This window comes from Parasteatoda tepidariorum, chromosome 8 (assembly GCF_982258835.1).
Source record: "Parasteatoda tepidariorum strain Cologne lab strain chromosome 8, Ptep-v5.0, whole genome shotgun sequence".
NCBI classification, from domain to species: domain Eukaryota; kingdom Metazoa; phylum Arthropoda; class Arachnida; order Araneae; family Theridiidae; genus Parasteatoda; species Parasteatoda tepidariorum.
The window spans coordinates 30,624,052-30,639,246 of record NC_141762.1 but is presented as its reverse complement, the minus strand read 5'-3'; the positions used below and the strand labels follow the sequence as shown (position 1 = coordinate 30,639,246).

At 30.7% G+C, this 15,195-nt stretch overlaps 1 long non-coding RNA gene across 1 annotated transcript; it reads left to right on the top strand.

The window, feature by feature from the left end:
* The first annotated feature begins 9,538 nt into the window (after positions 1–9,538).
* Positions 9,539–14,675, top strand: LOC147806039 (uncharacterized). The gene is made up of 2 exons (XR_015428693.1): positions 9,539–10,126; positions 14,299–14,675. It is a non-coding gene; the product is annotated as an uncharacterized LOC147806039 (long non-coding RNA).
* The last annotated feature ends 520 nt before the right edge of the window (positions 14,676–15,195 follow it).

Below are 15,195 nucleotides of genomic sequence, written 5' to 3'. Positions count from 1 at the left end.
TGCTGAAAAACTTTTCTGCAAAGATATTTTTTTACGAAGTGCAGTCTTTGATAAAAATAAATGTACACAATTCCCTTTTGTATAGCATTAAAATTTTAAAACAAATATTGAAACCAAAGGTGATTATTCCCAGTTTAGATAATAATTTTTTATTTATCTGAAATTGGATAAAGAAATTATATTGCTGGTATTCCCTAAAACTCACTTAAAGGTTTGAACTCATAATATAACTCATTTAAAGAAAGAAACTCCCTAAATATTTCTAACATTGTTTTTTGTGAAAAATAAAAAAATTTATAGTTCAATTATTTAAGGTCAGAGGCAGACAATTGCTTCGGTACTATGCACTATCATATCATCAGTATCCGTACTCCATTCATCTAATCATTGTAAGCTTCCATAATTTTCTTCTACGTGACTCTTCTTGTTTGGATAGTCTTAAGCAAATAAATGTAATAAGTTTATTCAAACCACAAAATAACTTTATTTTAAAAAAAATTGTCAAGAGAAAAAAAAAATTAACTCCAGCAAGTCTAGAACCTTGGACTAACTAAGCAGATGTTTTAACCATTGCGCCATGAATAGCCCTACCAGAGATAGTAGATAAACTAAAATTTTGAGTTGTTATATTTTCTCTCAGAACCTACAGTTGTGACAAATTTTTAGTTTATCCCTGGTTTTTGACTGTTCTATATTTTATACTTGATTTTGTTCCAATAACAATTTTGCGGACTCAGTCTTTCCTTAGGAAGCAGGTTTCCATATCTGGTTAAAATGCTTCTTTGTTTTCTGTGTAAATTCTAACATTATAAAGATGTGATGGGGAAGATCTCAAACCAACTTATGCGATAAACGTGTATAATGTTAACAGGATTACACGTAATTTTTTGAGTGTATTAAAGAACTTTACCTCAGTGTTAAGATATTTTAATTTTATTTTAAGCTACCCTAAATGTTACCGAAAAATATTTTTTTCACAAAATCTATCTTTATATAGTAAAAGAAAATCCTTATGTGTGTCGAATTAAACATCTCACGTAATTGAAATATTGAAAGATTAAATATTTCCTCAGAGTGTACAGAGTTACTTTGAAATTATTTCTAAATATCTATGTTTCGGAAAATACTTAAATTTTAATTACAAGTTTAGAAATTAGTTCGAAGTATTTTTAAGCTAGGTCATTTCGTATAAAATTCACAAAGAAGTACTTTTAGCAAAATAATAAAAATTTCTAATATAAATTCGAATATAAATTTAGTAAAAAAGCAAATGTAAATTACGATCATAGAAAAAGATTTCTTCAGTGATAATGAATATCCTTAATAATACAATGCTGACTGGCAAATTCCTATTTACCATTTTTATATAAATTGTTCGAATTTATATAACGATTGACTTATTTAGTGTATTAAACCATAGTATTGATGTATTTTATTTTTTGGTTAAACAACTATAAACATTACCGTAAAATATTTTTTCACTAAATCTATCCTTATAGTAAAAGAGAAACTTCCTGTGTGTCAAATTAAACATCTCACTTAATTGACATCTTGAAAAATTAAATATTTCCTCAAAGTGTACAGAGTTACTTTGAAATTCTTTCTAAATACACATATCTATGTTTCTGAAAATAAATACGTAAATTTTAATTACAAGTTTAAATATCAGTTCGAAGTATTTTTAATCTAGGCCATTTCTTTTAAAATTTACAAAGAAGTACTTTTAAAGCAAATGTAACTTACGATAAAAAGAAAAAGATGTCTTTAGTGATAATGAATATCCTTAATAATACAATGCTGACTGGTAAATTCCTATTTACCATTTTTATATAAATTGATCGAAGTCTTCTAAAGAAAGAGGTTTTGCTTTGAAGTTGAAAACAGAATCTAAAACGAAAATTAAAACAGACACAGAAGTAAGCATTCTCTAAATTTGGAGGCATTATTATGCATTGCATTTAAATTTTCTATTGTATGAAAAACATTAGTTTCGAAGGTATTTAAACTTGAAGATTTCAAAATGTTCAAGGTACTTATTGCTAATGGTTGTTTAAAGAATAAAAGAAATATTTTTAAATAGGATATTATTTTTTAAATTTGGTTTCGCAATCTGATACTAAAGTAAATTAATGCAAATCTATTTCAAAATTGTACATGTTTCCACTTTAGTACAATCTCTTAATAATTTAGAAAAGCATACCTTGAAAAATATAAAATTTAATAAAAATTGTTTTATGAAACAAAAACTAATTCGTGTATTTTTTCTATTTTGAATTTACAGTATTTGAAGTATTTCACAGCATATTTTAAAATATCAAGTCTATTGCAAAAAGGAAAAGCAACAAGTTTATTCCAAAATTACCACAAAAAATAATTGATTGAAAAAAAAATTATAGGCTTGGGGATATATAATGATAAGCCTCATTTTCAAAAATATTTGGAAAAGCGGCCTGGAGAAAAAATACTGTGACTTAAATCATTAACATATAAGGATTTAAGTGTGTCTGCGTGTTTGTACTCCTTTTGAATAAACTTTCGCAAAAGAGTTAAGTACCTATATGTAAACAATACTAGGGATCTGTTTCATGTTGAAAATGTCACATGTGTTTAAAAAAACTGGCTTATCGCTATATTGCCGCAAACCCTCCCATTTATTATATAGTTTGAAGAGATGAATTCAAAAAGGTATTTTTTTTAAAGTCGCATAAATGGTTTTTAATTTTTGCAAAATGTGTTACCGGAGTTTAAAGAAGAGTGTACTCCCAGTGTGACAGGGGAAAACCGTGCTCCTCGTAACTGCAAGGACACAGGTTTGAAACTATATAAAAACCAGTTAAGTTAACTATTAATATATTTCATGTTTATTTTTATGAATTATTTTATTTTTATTCTATATTAAAATCTTAACTTTTTAGAAAAAACTTCCGTTTTATAACAAAATTATAAAACTTGGTGCTGCTTCTTAAATAAATTCCTCAAAATTGTAATAAAATTACTGAAAAAGACTAAGACATATGAAAAAAGATAATGGTGTAATAAAAGCATAGTTTGATATTTATAGATATTGTGACTTACATAACAAACAGGTGAACAGTCAAGGTGTCAGACACGTGCATAATTCCTGAATTGACTATAATTCAGGTGTGATATAATAATAAGCAAAAAACTAACAGGTAGACTAGAGCTTAGCCATCAAATCGCTCAAAATTGTTAAACACACAAAAAATAATGGATTCTGATAGATTTTAGATAAAACCGCACAGTAAATAAAAAAGAAGTTCGGTGTGTAAAGGTTCCATTCATGAGCATTTCTGAATAGGATAAGTTCGTTTTTTGTAAATTTATTAATAGTTTGTTGTACACTTTTATGAAAATAAATGTTGCCAGGTTGCACGAGTGGAGTACATATTGGAAGAATTGTTTTAAAGTCTAACTTTTTATCTACTATAACATTGTTGTTCATTATTTTAGCGAATTATATGTTAGTCTGAGATTGGAGAGGCATTAGTTTTTATTATAGTTAAAAAAGAGGGATGTATTTTTGGACATCGTTGAACCAATTTATTTGGTCAGATACAAGAGAAATCAAATAAAAATTAATCACACATCTAATTGAAATTTCGAAATTTTGCTCGATTCTGATTTTAATGTGATTAATAGCAGTAAAAATAATAATGGAAATTACAATGCTAATAGAAGTAATAATAAAGCAATAATAAAAATAGCATTAGCACTGTAAAAAATAATTAATACATTTATTTATAACTTTTTCTATTTTCCCCTTAAAAGTACATGCCAAAAACTTTTTGAATTGTTTTGTTAATTTCGTGTCTATATTAATTTTGTGTCTATGACGATTAATTTTGTGCTATAATAATACATTAGCAGATTTCAAGGCTATAAATTATTCAAAAGTTATCTCATTTATAATAGTGAGCTGATGACACAGTAACAATCTTTTTTCTAAAAAATTTTATTATCATTTTAAGTTTATCATCTTAACCAAAAAGATTTACTTTGCGGTATATTTATATCTTAAATGATTTTTAGGTGATAAATTGCCCCAAAGTTTCCCTGCCGATGGTGGGGAGTTGGTCACAAAGTAACATTTTTATTGAAAAAAATTAAACAACCATTTAGAACAAAATTTTATTTACCACATTTAGAAATTGTGCAGATATATATTACGAAATATCCAAAAAAAAAGTATTTCAAAGTAGCCCCAATTCACGGTGCCACTTAAAGACTAAGCTTCACGCCGAAGTAAATTTCTCCAGCCTAGAAAAGTCATCGTGGATTCAAATCACTCCTTTCAGATTTTGTATTATTATTATTAAATAATTTTGAAATATATTAGTTTTTCTATGGTCTTATAAAACAATTGTAAACTATTTTCTTTCTTAATGTAAAAACACATACAAAACCTCAGTCGCCTTAGTTGAGTGGAGCGAAGGTTCACTGTTCAGGTGCTCTTAAACTGATAACTTTAGAGCTTTTAAATGAAAAATATTGTTTGAAACTAAATCATACATTACACTTGAAGTTGCTTTTTGGTTGATTTTTGAATGAAATAGATAAAACTATTGCATTGACAGAAATAAAAGCAATTAAATAATAATATCATTAAAAATGATTACTTGACAACTGTTTAAATTGAACGCATTGTAACCGGTTACCGAAGCCAGGATGGCCGAGTGGTCAAGGCGTCAGACACATGCGTACTCCGTGAATTGGCTCTAAGCTCGGGATACTATGTTCGAAACCAAATAGAATTAAAAATAAAAAAATCCAAAAAAAATATATGTAACTTGATTGTAAATACACACAAAAATTGTGAACATACCCTGGTGAATTTGTAAATAAATAAGATAGATTGTATGTAGCTTCGAAGATTATATGTAAATAAAAATAGCTTCACAAGAAGTATAAAGTTGAAAATTGTAAATAAACCTGAATGTAAATAAGTAACAGATATCGTATATATCATATCGTAGGAGGTTCAATGTAAACAAGTACAGAAATGCTATATGCACTTAAAGCTAAACGCCCAAAGTCTTCTGTAGAAAATTGTAAATTAAATTCGGTTGTAAATAAGTAACAGATATTGTAAATAATATAAAAGATATTCCCTGTGTTAGAACCCAATTCACGGGTGCTATGAAATCTGATTCACTGAGCGTGAGCGTGGGTTCGAATCCCACTCCTGGCTGTTGCTTTTTTTTTATTTACTTAATTTAAAAATACCTTGTTTTTTCTGAACATATCTATACAAATATTTTTTTGCAATTGTATTTACAAGTACGAAAATTAGGTCGCCATACTTGAAGGGGGCACAAGTTCAGTTACCTGTATGTGCATAACATAAAAGAACTATTTTAAGGAATCTTTTCATCAACATTTCAGAAAAAATTCATTTATTTTCATAATAAATTGCATGAGAAACCAGTGCTTACAAATTTGCATAACTATTTCACGTAATTCAGCTGATCAGCAAATATATTAAGATATTTAAATTTAGAAACTGCGCAGTTGCTAATTTGAAAGTACCAAATTGAAACCAACTCCCAAAAAATATTTCTTTTGGCCTAGTGTTCAAAACAATAAAAATTTCCTTCTATTATATAGTTTTGAAAAAAAAAGTCTTTTTTGTGGGGGTTGCTTTCAAGCAATCCTTAAACATTCCATTATCCACTTTTTTTTCAGATTCATTAATTATTGCATTTATTCTTTTTTCTTATTCATTACACATGTTATAGTGTTATAAAACAATAGTTTTCACTATAAATATTTCAGTTGAAAAAAACTTCTATATTTTGGAAAAAAGCTTTCAAATATTCCTTAAATATTTCCTTGGTTGCTCAACTTCTATTGAGTATTTTAGTGTGCCCATAATTTTTTATTTGCTACGTAATTGGTGGTGGTAAAATAATAAAAATTTTCAAAAAACTTAAAGCTTCGCTTAAAAAGTTAAAATTGAGTATAAGTTTATGTAAATGAATTTTAATTTTGCATAAAGCATATTTTGAGGCACATTCTTAGTAAACTAGAGAGGGAATAATGCAGATACCGTACGCGTGTGTATAAATCAGATACACCGTGAGTGCTCTTGTGTTCAACTTTAACTTCTAGCTTGCATGTTGTTTTAGTTTCTACTATTCGTATCATTTAAAAATAGCTTAATTTTGTTCCACATATAAAATAATGCTTTCGAAATAATAAAAATACATTATTACAAATTATTAAATGTGAGAAGAAAAATTTACGCAAACGTATCCGTCAGAAGAATGTTTCATAATAAAATAATAAAAATACGTACAATTGTAAATGAAAACACACTACAAATGAGAAAAACAAATATGCATGAAATTCGATACAGGAAAATTCGATGCCTTCATAGATGCTACAATATCTGATTCACTTATTGTATGAGAAACATACCTTTTGGTTTTTAAGATATCACAGCGCGTAACCGACCAATTTTGAAAAAAATGCGTATAAAAATTTAAACAAGCTTTGTAAGCTAGGTGAGTTTGTGTGACCCTAGCGATGTACTAGTGGACTGTGTTTTAAAGGTAACGCTCTAGCGTGTCTAAACAAGCTGGGTTCGATTCGCAATGTGGGACTCTTTGTTACTTTTTTTCATAATTTTTTTTTAAAAAAAATTTAATAATTTTTATAATAAATCACCAGGTTGCAAACAATATTCCTTTAAATACATGTTATTATATTTAGTTTGTTGTGTATTTTTATAATTACCACACATTACTTAATAATTACATTACAGTAATAGTTCAACTATCAAATTAAGAAATCAATGATTAAAACAAAAATATTTATAAATAAGGGTTTGTAAGAATTAAAATGTTAGTTTTTTTTATTTAAAAATATTCATAATTTAATTAATTTCATAATCATTAATCTGGATTATAGGTTTCTTGAAAGCAATTATAGTGGAAAATTGATTGATTGATTGATTTGATTGGCTATTGCAAAATTATTTCTGAGATAAACAGCAATTTTTAAGTTTATCTGCAATAAAATATTCATTAAAATTCTAAAGGATTTTTCGGTTTTCAGAAAGTTTAAAAGCATACCTTACATATCTTATCATTTTATCAAAAATTAACAGTGACAATTGATGTTAAACTATTGGTTGTATTTTAATGCAGTTCTCGTGAAATTTGATGTTTATATTAAGTTACATTAAATATTCATAATTCAGTTTCCTCAAATGTTTTATTTAATTTTTTATCAACCTGAAAAAGTAAATGTCGCAAAGTTATGTAAGATAAGCATATTTTAGGAGGTTTACTTTAATAATTGTCTTTTTAACTGCTATAAACACTATTAATAAATATTATTTTCACCAACATTATTATATTTTGAAATAATTAATTTGTACCGTAATTTAAGTATCACTTAATACAGAATAATTAAAACAATATGATAGACAATTTATATTTTCAAAAGTATACTTATCGAACAAATCTATTAGTTTATTATAAAAGAATGAGAAAAAAGACACCCAAAATGATTCGAACACTCAGAGGAAGGCTTCTTAATCGATACGTTGCTATCCAGGCCACTGTGTATCTGCAACTTCAGAGCAAGTTTTACTAGTTTAAAAATTATGCTCGAAATATGACATTTTCTTACATCGGAATTGTGCTTTTTATTCTTTTAAGGTATACTACCCATACACCAAATTTTATCAGGAAACGAATTTCCCATGACATTCTTACATGATCTGAAAATTTAAATTTTCAGTTAGTAGCCAGGCGTCGGTAGAACTTAGTAGCATTTTTTCCTCAAACCTAATGAGTCGGTGACCAATATCAATAGGGTCATTCAAAAACTATTTTATTTTATAACTACTCTTCGCGAACATATTTTTTACTTGGATTAAATTAATTTTTTACAAAAAATAAATATCAGAAAAAAATGAATTCAATGATAAAAATAATATAAATATGTGACAAAATTTAGTTAAACATACTGACTTTAAAGAACTTTACGTAAAAATATTTGAGATGGCAAAATATATTTAATGTATACATTACGACTTTGAAATATGTAAATTGATCAAAAATTCTCCTTCCACATGAATCTTTTCATCACAAATTGATGGATTCTGAAAATTTTAAATTTTGAATGGATACATTGGGCATTTTAATAAGAGTCTCACATTTATCATTATAAGCAACAACAAAAATGACCGGGAAGTGACCGGTTACTTATGTAATTTAAGTCGTCACGTTTTTTGCTGACTCGCAATGTGACGAGTGGTTATCTTCAGTTCTAATTAATGCCTTTCACGAGTGATCATGGGTTCAAATCTCACTCATGGCTAGTTTTTATCATTATTCATATTTATTTATAAAATACTTAGATTTTTCTATTAGTATTTATAAAAATACTTTCTATGTATTATTGTAAAAATACATAAGAAAAACACATTTTATTCACATGAAAACACACGTGTGTGCGTCTTATTTGTAGAGGCTGTGGTTTACAACCGTAAAATATAAAACAAAAATTATGGAGCATAAAAAAACTATGTTGAAACGGAATAAGTAAATCATACTGTAACTTGTGTAAAAGATTAGTGTCTGAAAATTTTTTAACACATTCTTCATGTAGTTTAGCAAAAAGAACTTAAAATAATATTAAATATTTAAAATTTGGCTATCATATAATCAAAAAGTTATCTATTTAAAAATCGTAATTCAAAGCAATCGAATACAAAAGTTATAAACTTCAATTGCACTCAAAGTTTATATTTTTTTCGTGTTAAAATCTATAATTTTTGACAAACGTTTACCATAAGTTATTCCCAAAATATAACTGTCGCTAATTATTAAAGTTAGTTTAGAAATCGCTGAGGGAGCCAAATAGAAATCTAAAAACGAATGCATCTATAAACTGGAAATACAATGATTAATACCAATTTTATCGTATATAAAATATCTTTAATTTTAGAATATTTATTAATTATTTCGCTAAAATTTTAAAATATATTTCTAGTTTTCTTTTCACACCAATAAATGAAACACTGAATAGATCTTGTAATGAAATTTTATTGGTAGTAACATAAATAAAATTTTTATTAACTTTAAAATTATTTCAAAACCTATTAATCAAATTTGAAATCATTAAATCACCTTTTAAAATCCAACAATATAAAAATCGAGTTTAAAATATATTTTAACTCTAAAATAATTACCTAAAATAAATACTTTAAATAAATTTTTTAATGCATATTTTTAAACTAAAGACCGCAACAAAAAATCATAAAACAAAACATGACTTTGTGGTTTTGACGCAACGATTTTTATGTATATATGGCTGATACCATACTACAATCCAACTGAATCTTCATGCTAAACAATCATCTTTTAATTATTTTTCATGTGCCTGCAAAATACTTACACGTAAGAATTAGCATAGAAAAAGTCAAATTTGATCACAAAATAATGCAGCACACCCCACATTGCTTGTTAAATTTCGAATATAAGAGTCGAATGCATACTGTGGCGTTGCGGTCTGAAATGCAAAGTCCGAATTACGAATCTCTGACGTTGGACTACGTCGCTCGCAGCCGGTAATTGACGTAAACCTCATACCTGAATGGAGATATGCGTGAAGGGCGAAATCAGCAAAATGCGCACAGTATGTTTTGGATATAACTTGGCCGCATCCTCACAGATTGCTCTCTCTCTCTCTCCCCGTCGATTCTAGCTAGCAATCCGGCATGTTCTCGCCGGTTACCTTTTCGCAGTTTATTTCTATGCTGCCTCAATGTTAAAGTGGTTAAGTTTTATATATGTTAAAATGTTTTAGTTAAATTTACAAGTTTCCTAAATGTTAATAAAGATAGTTATTTATTTAAGCTTAGTGTTATTTATGAAGAAACCTATAACCCGTTCTCGGAAACATTTTTATGTGGAACGCTTTCCTAGAGTTATATTTCTTTTTAGAGTTTAAGTGGGGACTCTAACAAAGATACCAAATCAACCTCACAAGTGGTGACCCGGACTTAGAAGTAGTGATATCCTTCTGAATTAAAGAATGTGTGGAATTATGGATTACTATTTTTCTTGAACTTGGCTGGCCTACCTGGTACGCAGTGAGTAGTTACTTCCTGGTTAATGTTTCTCTTTTTCAGAGCTGTGCATGTGCCATTTTTATAGGTTTTAATGTTTCTATACACTAGTGCTATTTGAATTTTAACGTATTGAATTTAATTAAATTCTCATGGACTTGTAAACAATTTGATTTTGAATTCATAAAGTACAATGTAAAATTGAATTAATGCTTACGTAAACTATTCATAATTTTTTTTGTATAATGTACTAGTTTTTTAATACATTTTCAAAGGCATTTAAATTGTTAACTTGATAGTATAATGGCTGAAAACGAAATAGCCAGAGTTGCATTTCGAGCTCCACCCGTTTGGGAAACCGAAATAAATTTATGGTTTCTTCAAGTAGAATCAAATTTTGTGATGTCGGGAATTGAAAAAGAATTAACAAAATTCCACTGCGTCGTTGCAGCGTTAGATATGGAAGTTCTTTCCTACGTTAAAGATATCGTTGAGGTTCCACCTACAGATAATCCATACACGGTTCTTAAGGAACGTATTGTAAAACGTTTTACACAATCCGAAAGTTCGCGATTGAGGACTTTGTTACAGGAATTGTATTTAGGTGATAAAAAACCAACACAACTATTACATGAAATGAGATCGTTAGCTGGTAGTCAAATATCTGACGATGTTTTAAAAACATTGTTTATTCAGCGACTCCCTATTAATATTCAGCAAATATTATCAATTAGTAAAGACAAACTTGATGATTTGGCTCAAATCGCGGATAAAATAAACGAAGTTTCTTGTTTCGGTACTTCAAGTACAGAACATAATATTTCTTCCGTTGATTTGAAAGAGTTACAATCTCAAATTTCTGAACTTTCCGAAAAAGTTGAAAAATTGACTTTTCGACAAAAAAGTTACAATGGAAGTAAATTTCGTCAACGGTCTGGTTCTAGGCCTCGTTCGAATTCGAATAATGTCAATAGAACTTCGGAAAAACAGTATTGTTGGTACCATTTTAAATTTGGTAAAAATGCTAAAAAATGTGTCGGTAAATGTTCATACTCGGAAAACTGAATTCCGCTGCTGTTTCGGTGACGACAGATAGTGGGTTAAAGTTCAGTCGCCTCTACATAATTGACCGAAAATTAGGTTTTAATTTTCTAGTTGATACTGGCGCGTCAATTTCAGTTTTTCCACGCGACCCACACATTCATAAGCAACCGACTACGGAGATAGCAATCTACGCTGCGAACGGAACAAAAATAAACACATACGGTTTTCGTAGATTAACGTTAGATTTTGGTTTAAAAAGGCAATTCAAATGGAAGTTTGTTATTGCTGATGTAGTGCGACCTATCTTGGGTGCAGATTTTTTAGAATTTTTTGGTTTATTGGTTGACATAAAAAATCGCAAATTGATTGATAGTACTTCGAGATTTTCAGCTAAGGGTACACGGGTTCGCGGAAAATCGTTAGGTTTAACTACGATTTGCGGAAATACTGAGTATCATAGGCTTTTGTCAAAATTTCCCGGTATTACAAATCAATCTTTTCTAAAGAGTCCTAAAAAGCACAAGGTTACTCATTCTATCATTACAAGAGGTCCACCGGTTTGTGCAAAGGCTCGTCGTTTAGCCCCAGACAAACTTAAAGCAGCTAAAAAAGAGTTTGACATTCTTATAGAACAGGGTATAGTTTCTCCTTCAAATAGCCCATGGTCTAGTCCCATTCATTTAGTTAAGAAAAAGAATGATGAATGGCGGGTATGCGGTGACTATCGAAAGTTAAATTCGGTCACTTTAGAGGATCGTTATCCCATACCGCATATTCAGGATTTTTCATCTGGCTTAGCTGGTAAAACTATATTCTCAAAAATTGACCTGGTAAAAGCTTACCACCAGATCCCATTAGACGCGGATTCAAAATCTAAAAGTGCGGTAATAACACCTTTTGGTCTTTACGAATACAATTGCATGTGTTTTGGATTATCAAACGCAGCGCAAACTTTTCAAAGGTTTATTGATCAAATTCTACGCGGATTAGACTTTTGTTACGCATATTTAGATGACGTGTTAGTCGCTTCCGCAACTGAAAGTGAGCATATGATGCAATTGGAACAAATTTTCGAGCGATTGAACTCGTTCGGTATTATTTTAAACGTCGAAAAATGCGTGTTCGGCCAAAAGGAGTTGCAATTCTTGGGATTTCTTGTTAATACTCAAGGTATTTCACCCCTACCTGATAAAGTAACTGTTATTCAAAATTTTCCCTTGCCAAAGACTGTTGAGGAATTGCGCCGTTTCTTAGCTATATTAAATTTCTATCATAGATTTTTAAAAAACGCTGCTACTATTCAGGCCCCCCTACACGATCTTTGTAAAACTAAGAAGAAAAGGGATAAAACTCCGATCACTTGGTCAGAGGCAAACATTAAAGCTTTCGACGCTTGTAAAGAATCCGTTGCAAATGCGGTAACATTAGCGCATCCGATAGTCAATGCGGAAATTACATTAATGGTAGACGCTTCAGATATTGGCATTGGAGCAGTTTTGCAACAGATTGATAACGATATTGTACAACCATTAGCGTTTTTCTCACGCAAACTTACAACTACCGAACGTAACTATAGTACATATGATCGTGAGTTACTTGCAATTTATAGCTCTGTAAGGCATTTTAAACATATGTTAGAAGGACGAAAATTTTGCGTTTATACTGATCACAAGCCATTGACGTACGCGTTTTGTAAAAATAATGGTAATAACTCGCCTCGACAAGTAAGACACCTCGAATACATTTCTCAATTTACTACAGATATACGTTTCATTTCGGGAAACGAAAATTTAGTGGCAGACACACTTTCCAGAGTTTCTGAAATTCATATATCTGATAATATTAATTATGAGGAAATGGCACGTGCACAGTCTTCTGGGGATGAGTTGCATGAGGCTAGACGATCAGAGGTTTTGAAGCTCAAACCTTTCGTATTCACGCCAGATGGTTTAGAACTATGGTGTGACACGTCCACTGGCAAAGTACGCCCTTACGTACCTCAAGCATTTCGAAAAGTAGTTTTCGACAATCTTCATAACTTATCTCATCCAGGAGTGCAGTCAACTGTTGACTTGATCCGACAAAGATTTGTCTGGCATTCCTTAAAAAAAGACGTCTCGGAGTGGACAAAATCCTGCTTGCAGTGTCAGAAGTCTAAGGTTCAACGACACACAAAGTCTGAACCTGGTATTTATCCTCTTCCACGATGTCGTTTCAGTCATGTCCACATAGATATAGTAGGTCCATTACCTCCATCTAAAGGATACAGGTATTGTCTGACATGTGTTGACAGATATAGTCGATGGCCAGAAGCATTTCCAATGCCAGACCAGACAGCAAATACAGTGTCTGAGAATTTCTTTTCTGGGTGGATAGCTCGCTTCGGAGTACCAGATGTAATAGTGTCCGATCAAGGCACACAGTTCGAAGGCAATCAGTTCCAAGAATTGGCTCGATTTCTTGGGTGCGAAAAGAGACGCACCACAGCATATAATCCCGCATCAAACGGAATCGTAGAGCGATTTCACCGGCAACTCAAGAACGCTATCAAATGTCACTCTACTGACCGCTGGAGTGAAGTTCTACCAGTAATTCTTTTGGGCATTCGTTCCAGTTTGAAGCCTGATATCGGCGTTTCAGTAGCAGAGTTAGTTTACGGCTGTTCTTTAAGACTGCCTGGAGAATTTTTTAGATGCCATACAACTGATTTACCACAGTATCATGATTTCCTAAAGGTTTTACGGGAATATATGAACAGATTGCGTCCTGCTCCAACATCTCGCCACTGTCACAAAGACATTTTTGTGCATAAGGATTTATTATCGACAAGTCATGTTTTTGTTAGACAAGACTGCGTGCGCAAGCCCTTACAGCAACCATACGATGGACCTTATGAAGTGTTACAGCGTAATGAAAAATTTTATAAGCTCAAAATCAAAGATAAAGAGGTCAACATAGGTATTAACCGCCTAAAACCAGCTTACATTTTGAGTGGAGTTGACAATGCCAGAGAACTCCGTTCAAAACGCACTGTCCATTTTTTATTACCTTAATGCTTGCATATCGTGTTATGGTTGCATGCACAATTTTATGGTTATAACTGCATACATGGTTACTGTTACATTGTTGTAATTGTTTTTTTCGTCTTTCAGACTGGAGGGGGAGTACCTGTGGCGTTGCGGTCTGAAATGCAAAGTCCGAATTACGAATCTCTGACGTTGGACTACGTCGCTCGCAGCCGGTAATTGACGTAAACCTCATACCTGAATGGAGATATGCGTGAAGGGCGAAATCAGCAAAATGCGCACAGTATGTTTTGGATATAACTTGGCCGCATCCTCACAGATTGCTCTCTCTCTCTCTCCCCGTCGATTCTAGCTAGCAATCCGGCATGTTCTCGCCGGTTACCTTTTCGCAGTTTATTTCTATGCTGCCTCAATGTTAAAGTGGTTAAGTTTTATATATGTTAAAATGTTTTAGTTAAATTTACAAGTTTCCTAAATGTTAATAAAGATAGTTATTTATTTAAGCTTAGTGTTATTTATGAAGAAACCTATAACCCGTTCTCGGAAACATTTTTATGTGGAACGCTTTCCTAGAGTTATATTTCTTTTTAGAGTTTAAGTGGGGACTCTAACAAAGATACCAAATCAACCCCACAATACAAAGAAATAGTAAATATATTATAATATAGTTGAGGCCGCTTGCTTGACAACTGTTTAAGACATTGCAACAATCGACCAAGCCAGGATGGCCGAGCGGTCAAGGCGTCAGACACATGCGTGCTTAGTGAATTGTGGCACTAGTTAAAGAGCTTAGAATTCGGTGTTCGAATCCCGGTGGATATAACAATAAAAAAAATTGAAAAAAAATGAAACTTGATTGTAAATATGCACGAAATTATACAACGCACAAAGAGAATGGGTCCTGGTGATAATTGTAAATAAAATCTGAATGTAAATAAATATTATAAGTTAATTAAAGAGATTATATATGCTAGAGCTCAATTCACAAGTGCTATGAAATCTGATTCACTGAGAGTGATCGTG